The sequence below is a fragment of the Carassius auratus genome, chromosome 23 (genome assembly GCF_003368295.1).
Source record: "Carassius auratus strain Wakin chromosome 23, ASM336829v1, whole genome shotgun sequence".
In the NCBI taxonomy this organism is placed as follows: Eukaryota; Metazoa; Chordata; class Actinopteri; order Cypriniformes; family Cyprinidae; genus Carassius; species Carassius auratus.
In genome coordinates this window covers 5,971,508-5,980,589 of record NC_039265.1, presented here as the reverse complement: position 1 = coordinate 5,980,589, position 9,082 = coordinate 5,971,508, and positions in this window count along the sequence as shown.

Here is a 9,082-nt window from a genome sequence, read left to right as displayed (position 1 = left end):
AAACACTCAGCGAGCAGAGCAGTGTGATGAGCGCGCGATTCAACAATGGAGATGATGAAGTGTTGAGTAGCGTCTGAAACTAAAAAATAAATAAATAAATAAATACTTTTAATTAAAAAAAAATGGTAATAGGAAACCAAAAAAATGAAGTGATATGTTGGTATCATATGATTAAAATTAACTTTTTGTTCTTCTTATTGATACTATTAGTAAATCCATTAATATAGTGAAATATAATGAAAAATAACAGTTTTTACTCTAGATGATGCTCATTTTTTTTCTTCTAATATTCTGATTTTAATTATTAATTGTGCTGCTTCATATTTTTTCAGGATTATTTTTTCAGGATGATGTATGGAAAGTTCAAAAGAGCAAGAATTTATTTAAAATAAAATATTTTGTGACATTTAAGTCTTTACCTATACTTTAGATCAATTTATTGTGTCCTTGCTGAACAAATTTATTAATTTTATAAAAAAAAAAAAAATCTTACTAACTTTTGAGAAAAGATAATAATACAGTGTTTGCCTATTTACTTTCTTTCTTTTAAATGTAGTAATTCTGTAATACAGTTGTTCTCTTTACAATTTTTAATTATTATTTTAATTATAGAAAATAAAAATCATTACCACTAATAATAATTTAAATATTACACTAATTAGAATGGGAAAAGGTAGTCTTGAAAGTCCAGATGTATAAAGTATTTGTGTGTGTGTGTGTGTGTGTATTATTTAAAAAAGTTTATATAGACACATCTTACATTTTTAGGAAAATTGTGATATTTTTTATTAATGTCAGGTTCTCATATTTTATCAGTGCAATGTCATAATTTTATACAATTGATTATTAACCATATCTGTTAGCCAAAACATCAATTTAATATTTTTGTTTGTTTCCACATTTTTTATGTAATACGTTTCAGAAATGTTGCAGTTAGCACATCTCGATGTATAGCACAACTACATGTAAAAAGATAAAGCTACACGGACTTTATCTCAGCATCACATGCCCAGTGAATAATACGGAGCATGTTTGAGCCAGCTGGATGTTGGTTTAAGCTGCAAGTTTGTGGCCTGCTCATGTCAAGCATGCACTGCCTCTTATCAGACCTACATTTCCAAAGCATCAGCACTTGCTTGATCCCCCCCGTGCAGACACAGCAGTGTTAATATACTTCCAGCACAGGGTCAAATGATAGAAACAGTGTTTTGAGAGCGGTGCGTTACAGCCTTATCAAACTCCCTAAAGATTGGAAGGTAAATCTTCAGTACCTCACATGACAGCTGGCTTATTTGCTGGAGGAAAAAGGAAGATGGAAGAGTGCGGAATAATTAAAGGCTATCTGTTAGGCATTGGCTACAAGGAACAATTCATTAACATCTCATTATTTTTCAGCACCTAATTAAAGGGGAGGTAAAGGGCGCTGTTTAAAGGCATGTATGGGTAAACAGCATTTATCTCAACCTATTAGTTTTATGTGATTCTCAGACAGGCCATCTGACAGTTCACCTTGTATATAAACGATACTGGATCTAGTTTGCATGCATTGTTGCGGTGAGGTCTTAGGAGCGATTTTTAAAAGAGACGAACCAAAACCATTAAGTGCTCATTAGAAATAGTGTAAGTAATGTATCTGCCACACTACAAGCCAGAGACACATGGTTTGGATGCAAACAGGAGAGTGGTTTGACATTAAAATAAATAAGTTGTTAGAAAAAACAATGACTATTTTTCATATTTGCTCAATCTAAACGGGCTAAAAAGCTAGTGTGTACAGACTGCAGATGTTTTGCCTCATGTTCTTGTCAGCGACTGTGTTAAATGAAGTTTAGGAGAGATTAAAAATAAACTGACAACAGACCACATCTGACAGCTAATAGTGAAAATGAACAGGCATCGCAAGTCATTGTCTGCATGAAGCCTGCATGACAGGATAGACAAAAATGGAAACATGCAACAACTTAAATTGTCACCTCATTAGTGTGATTCGATGCCTTAAAGGAATCGTTAACTCGAAAGAAAAAAACCTGTCATTTTTTTTTCTCAAGTTCCAAACCCATATGAGCTTCGTTATTCTGTGAAACACAAAAAGAGAGGTTTCTAATAAAGTTCACTTTCTTCTACAATGAAAGTTGATCAGGTTTCAAAAACAACAACAAAGAAGCATTATACTGTATGCTATATTTTTAAATCTCTACAATAGCTTTAGGTGAGAAACACAATGAAATTGAAATTGTTATTCTAAAAAAAGTAAGGAAGTATTTTTTTTTTTTTTTTTTTTTTGGTGTACATGTTCAAAATAAGCTTGGAAATTCTGAGAATTAATACTATTATTTAGTTTGTTTGTTGATTGATTGGTTGGTTGGATGGACCATCCTTTTAATAATCAATAGACACACAACAGAAAATAGGAATACGTTCAACATAAAGACAATAACATTGTGTCCTGCTCTCTCAAAAGAGCATGCAATGCTTTTCTGTTTAATGCCATTGTAAATATGACAAATGTAACATATGAATACAGAGACGCACGCAGTCAAGGAGAGATTCTTGCCACAGGCTAATGTTTGGCAACCTATTTACATCTGCAGGAGGAAACAGCTGCTGAGTTATTGTGTGACCTGATGACTCACACGCAGCTACCACACATTAAATCCTCTGCCTTGATTTACAGCCAAACCAATGTATCCATCACATCCACAGGCAGTCACTCACTCGTGACCGATGCTTTGTGTGAAACGACAAAAACAGAGAAAGAATATGAATCTGGCTGTGAAAGGAGATTTTCTAAAACACACACGCTCTCTTTTTCTTTAAACTCCATTTCTGAGCAGATGAAAAAACTGGTAACCGCATCTCTGGTTATCTGAAGCGGCGGGCTTTATTTAGGCCTTATAAAGCTTCTAGATCCAATTAGTTCCCTAAAGGCCCATTAGAATGAGTAAATCAGGCTAAAAATCTGCAGAGATCACAAGTGCACTTCTTAAATTAACAGTTTCAAATGCTTGAGGATGGTATTTTTTCTCTTACGGCTCTTATCTCGGATAATTTCTGCTCCTGATTATACAGCAAACCCTGCCGATTAAATGCACTGGGTGCTTGAATTAAACCGAGATAACCAATTTTCCTGTCTTTCACAAAACACGGGTAGAGGTCTCTAAGACACTGCTGATGAGATCATTTCAGTCATCCTCCAGAGCAGTAACTGACCGGATACTCCGCGCAATAGCGCCATCTATTGAAGTGGCAATAGTAGGTGCAATTCCCATCACACACTCTGGGTGGCACTGTTTTGCTAAATATCAGCATGAACAACAGTCACCTGTATGCATGCTGCAGAAAATAACATTTGCTTTGTTTTAATCCGACAGCAAATCATTGGCTCACATATCAAGAATCCCCAGGCTTATATGGGAAACATGAGATCAGTGCCGTCTCTCTCTTTGTACATATGGCAGTGACAGCCTTTGTATAATTCCACTATTATTTATTCAACCAACTGTCCGTCGAACAGTTGTGATTAAAATGTCAGCATGCAAAAGTTCTGCTTCAGTGAGATTTAATCTCAGATATTTTGTTTTCATCTCCACGCTTTTGTACCAAATGCAAATGATGCAAATGCTTTCAAAAATGTTTTGACAAAAGCATTTATGTTGCTTTGTAGAACTACACTTGGATCTCAACTGATTTAGCACTCAGGTTCAGTGTGAAAAGCTTCATGTTTTTTTTTCATATTTTATTCCCCTATTTTTTCCATATTTTGGTTACTTTAGCTTTGCACATCCTCTTATAGGCTAGATATATATTGCCACAGGTTAATTTGCCTAAACTGACTTCTCGGACTACAAATGTAACAATAAAAATATTGTATCCCTTCTTCACGTTAGTTGATAAATCTGCTTGTTTCCGTGACTGTCCAAAGCACATTACGTGAATATGAGGCACATGATTGCCTGTCTGTTGCATAATCTTTTGAATAGATAGTGTTGTTGTTTTTCATAAAGCCCTGAGAACTCAGTCCAGCAAAGCATCTCGTCTAAGTCTCTTTGCTGTCTCATCCTTGTCTCGCTCAAACCTTCAGGCTATGAAAGCTGACATTTTCGCTGCAGAAGCCTAGCTATAAATCATAAAGTTTTAGCTTCATCGTCCGTAACACACGTTGGAGCAGATTTCAAAAGTGTATTGATTTTCTGGACAATGGCAAAGGACTGTCACGCCGTCATCCATTTGAGGTGAGACTGAAGTGTCAGGGTAAGCAGAACCCCCCAAAAGAGGCCTCCTGAACTGAAACCCATCATAGCATATTACTTGCTGAGGCAGTAACAGGATTTATCGGTGAGTATGGTTAATGCAGTTCACACCGCACAACATACAAGACTGCACATGGACGCCCAAGACCCCAAGCATGATCAAAGTGAGAGCGGCTTCTGAACTGAACCAAATATGCCTGATGCTCGGCCTAATTCATGGTAGAAAAATATAGCACACTTAAACCTTCTGTAATTGAGCTGATTAATCAGCCTGGGTTCAAATTTAGCTTCATTAAAAATAACTAATCTCCAAATAAGTACTTGATTAGACTAAAAACCTTCAAAATCCACCAGTTGGCAAAAGAGAGGAGTGACTAACAGCACCAGAGAGGAAATCATATATGCAAGAACCGACTGAAGTGTTGTTAATTACAGCTAAATTGCCTAATATGAATGCTAATATTAACGTTTTCATCAAGGTAGCTGTTTGTTATAGGTTGGACTGCAAAACAGATCAGATGTTTCTGACAGCAGAATTGAAAGGATTGAATTTCTATATGATTTATTAATTATTCTATTTTAACAGACATATATTTATTATTAAAATATATGCACATTATCTGAGCTATATCTGAGAGTTCTGAGCAATCCGAGCACCTATACAGTAAATCACGTGTTCAGTGTCACCAAGTTACTCACTTGATTAGTGACCTAGAAATATTCTGCGTTCATGCCACGCCGTAATTACCGAGATTACTAGATGGCATCCTGGACAGAGTATTTCATGTCCTTGGACTTGTAATTATGTGTTTCTATGGCAACACTATAAGGCAAAAATGTATCTGGTTAATTTGATAGTTATTTAAATCCTTGCCAGTATTTCTGTATGTCTATATGTTGTTTATTTGCAGATTATTCTTGCATTAAGACATTAATGATAATCAATTATAGGAATTATTAAACAGAAAAAATACAAATACTGACTTATTTACAATGTCCTGCTGAAGCTGCTTTGGTGTGTTTTCCCATGATGCTGTGCAGTCAGGTGGTACAAAGCAGAGCTCAGAGCAAGTACAGTACAGTAGAGTTTACCAATTGTGAGTATCTACAAGAACATGAACACTTACAGTATGTTTGACATGGTATGAATTTGTGGTGTTAGGTTTGTGTGATAAATCTTCAAACATTGTTTATTCCCAGGGAAAATTAATAATAATATATAATAACAATGAAATCCTGTTTTCAGTATGTAATCTGTCAACAGTTTGAGTGTCAGTCCTTGCGCATGTTTCTAGGTTAATGCTAGGTTGTAATGCTTTGATACTTCTTTATTTAGTAGTAAGCTCTGTTGATAGGTGAAGATGAGGTGGCACTGTGTCCATGGAGTAAGTTAATGACTGCAGTCATTAACTTACTGTCAAGCTTACATTGTCTTAAGCCAAGGAACCCTGTTAATAAAGACTCTTAAAGACTCTGTAAGATGACTCTCAGGTCTCATGTGACAACCAAGAAACATCTATATATACATGTATTTTGACATACAGTATATTTTATTCTGTCTTATTTACTATTCTTTTATTTCTCATTCTTACTGTTTTTTACAATATTCTATGATAGTGAGCTGCATTAATGGTTAAAATGTAAAATCTGTTATAGTCAATTCTTAAAGAGACCTAAAACATTGTCAGTCAAGCTGATTTTGTGGTGTAAGCTAAGTTATTAACACATATTATTTGTAGCAGAGGATGGATTCTGAGTATGGGTCATCATATTGTCATATGTTTTCTTTTTATTTTTGACCATCTGATGCAATGTGAATCAGTGGATGTGAAACTATAAAATGCATGTTGGTCGAGTTACTTGTTTAAGTTCTATTCTATAGGATTAACATATAAATGTAATGTATTGTACATGTATTGTAAATGTCAAATGCAAAATTTATATGTCTCCATAGGCGCACACACACACACACGCAGGCATGCACGCACGCATGCACACACACATCTCATAGGCGTAATGGTTTGTAAACTGTACAAACTGTATGTTCTATGGCCCTTCACCAACCCTACACCTAACCCTAACCCTCACAGGAAACTTTGTGCATTTTTACTTTCTCAAAAACATGGGTTATGTCCTCATAAGTCACCCTCTACTTGTAATACCTGTGTCATACCCATGTCATTATACAGAGTTGTGTCCTCATATGTCACAAAAACAAGAGCACACACACACACACACACACACACGTGTGTGTGTGTGTGTGTGTGTTTGAGTGTGCACCTATGGAGACACACACACACACACACACACACACACACACACACACACACACACACACACACACATATATATATATATATATATATATATATATATATATATATATATATATATATATATATATATATATATATATATATATATATATATATACACATATATTATTATTAAATGACTGTTGGCTCATTTGGAGCATATCAACAATACCTAGCAAATCAATTGCTGCAATCTTATCACACATAACACAATCTAGAAACTGCTACAGATTGCAGTTTAAATTTAATTGCCTGTCTGAAGACGGTTTTTGTGATCTGGGAGATCTAATTCTTGCAGAATTTCAATCCTTTAACAGGAAAATGATGAAGATTCATGTATGCTTCACCCAGTGCAACTGAATATTTTAGGACACCAGACAAAGTCTGGAATTATTTCTTGTCTCTGGATGGTTGTTGCATCGCCCCTGGTTATGACATCTTGTTACATGTCCTAAGATTTTAGTATTTGATTAATTCAAGGACTCTGAATGCACTCATTACTACCTGCCCCAAACAATTAACTTCTCTTGGAAACACTAGGAACTTCTAAATCAATGAAGACTCTCCTAGTCTTTTCAGATTAATGTGGCTGATCCAGCTTGCTTCTCCCATCCAGTGTCCTTCTATTGGCCTTCACATAAAACCATCATTTCTGCTTCTGTGCCTGCAGGATAATCAATTATTTACTTCTCATCACCGTCTATTGTCCAAAACTGATCATCGCTATTACAGCATGCTGGGGAAGAAATCTCATTAAACAGTTTTCTCATCAGCAAGAACATCATTCTGTCACCTGCCTGACTGGACCGTGGGCTGCAGGAAATTGGACACATTGCCACATTTTCTCCTAAATATTTGAGACTTCACCTTGCAGAACACCTTAATGGACACAAAACCTGAGGCAAGGCTGGTTCTTCTGTGCTGCGACGTCTGACTGAGGTGAAAAAGCAGATTATTGATCACTTTTTTTGGTACTTTATTTCAAGCAGACATACTTTTTTGCTCTGTAATGCCTTCAAACTTTAGTGAAGCCCAAGTTGTGATATCCTGGCTGGCTTGCTTCTGTTTAAATCTTGATGTCCATCTCACAGATCTTGATTTTTTTTTCAGCAGGCCATGACACTATGCTTTAGTTATGAAGCCAATGATAGGGCGAGTGTCTCCTGAATTAAAGAGCAGTGTTACAGGAGCTATCGGTCCAGAGCTCATTAGAGAGGATGTGATCTGACAGTGTGTGTCAAAGCGTGTATACCGCACACAAATAAAAAAAAAAAAGTGAATATGCTGCTTCAGCAGCCCCCGTGGTCTCTCCTCTCTGAAAGCAGGCTGACTCAGTTAGAGGAAGAGACATGGGTGGATTAAAGGCCTTGTATTCATCTTCCAGGCAGGTGGACATAAAGACCAGCAGCCATCCACAGTTCAGCCATTAACCACAATATACTGTGTGTGTAAAAGGAGTAATTAAGACAAAAGAGATGCTGGAGGTGCTAAAGTTTTCACAGGGGAGTTGTTTCTTTTTGGGGAGGCAGAATGTTGTGTAACTAAAGCAGGTTTGTGAATTTTGGAGCTATCAAACAATTATCTTACCCATAGGGTATTGTTTAATACATTTTTAAAAATCTCTCATCTTCATTAAATGATTTGTTAGACAGTTAATATTTTATGCTACTTACAGAAGCACTTAACACAAGTCATGCCTTAAGTGTCCGCAAATGCAAAACTGTACAATCTGAAATTTAATGCAAAAATGCACTAATGATATTAAGTTGCCTTGCTGCTTCACATTCAAGCTCATATAACACATGCATTAAAATGATATATTGCATTAAAATACACATACAGAATCACCTGTGTATTTGTATGTTTCCCCACAACATGCAATGGTCCCAAATTATTTGGAAACTTAAGCAACAATTAAAATGTATAAATGTATTTGCATCCGAATATAACCCAGGATTCTTTAATGTTAAACAAACATAGGACAAGCACACTTTTGTATTAAAACATTTCACAAAATTAAGCTTGTTGCAAAATATGAGCCAATATATTACATGTATGCATTTTTTTTTTACTTAAATCTGGAACAAAAACAATTAATCAAAGAGCCAAGAATAATCATAATATAAAATTCAAGGTTTATTAGAGTTTAACTACATTAGAAAGCAGACTAGAAAATAAATGCTGAAAAGAAATAGCAAAAACACTGAAAAATATTTTTTACATTATATGTTCCACATGCAAACATTTTAATGAACTTAACCAGGGGTTATTCTCCTAAGACACCTGTGTGAACCTGATGGAATATTACTTCATCCATCCACAAAAAAATACCTTGAGATTATTTAATTAAAAAATAATTGAAAAATAAAATGGCTCAGAAATTGATCACAGTTGTAATGGGGCTGATGAGTCGTGAGACGTGCGGATCCATGTGTGAGCATTTATTAAACAGAGACGTGTCGTAACAGGCATTGGTCAAACAGGAGCAAACAGGTATGGTATGGGCAAGACACAAGA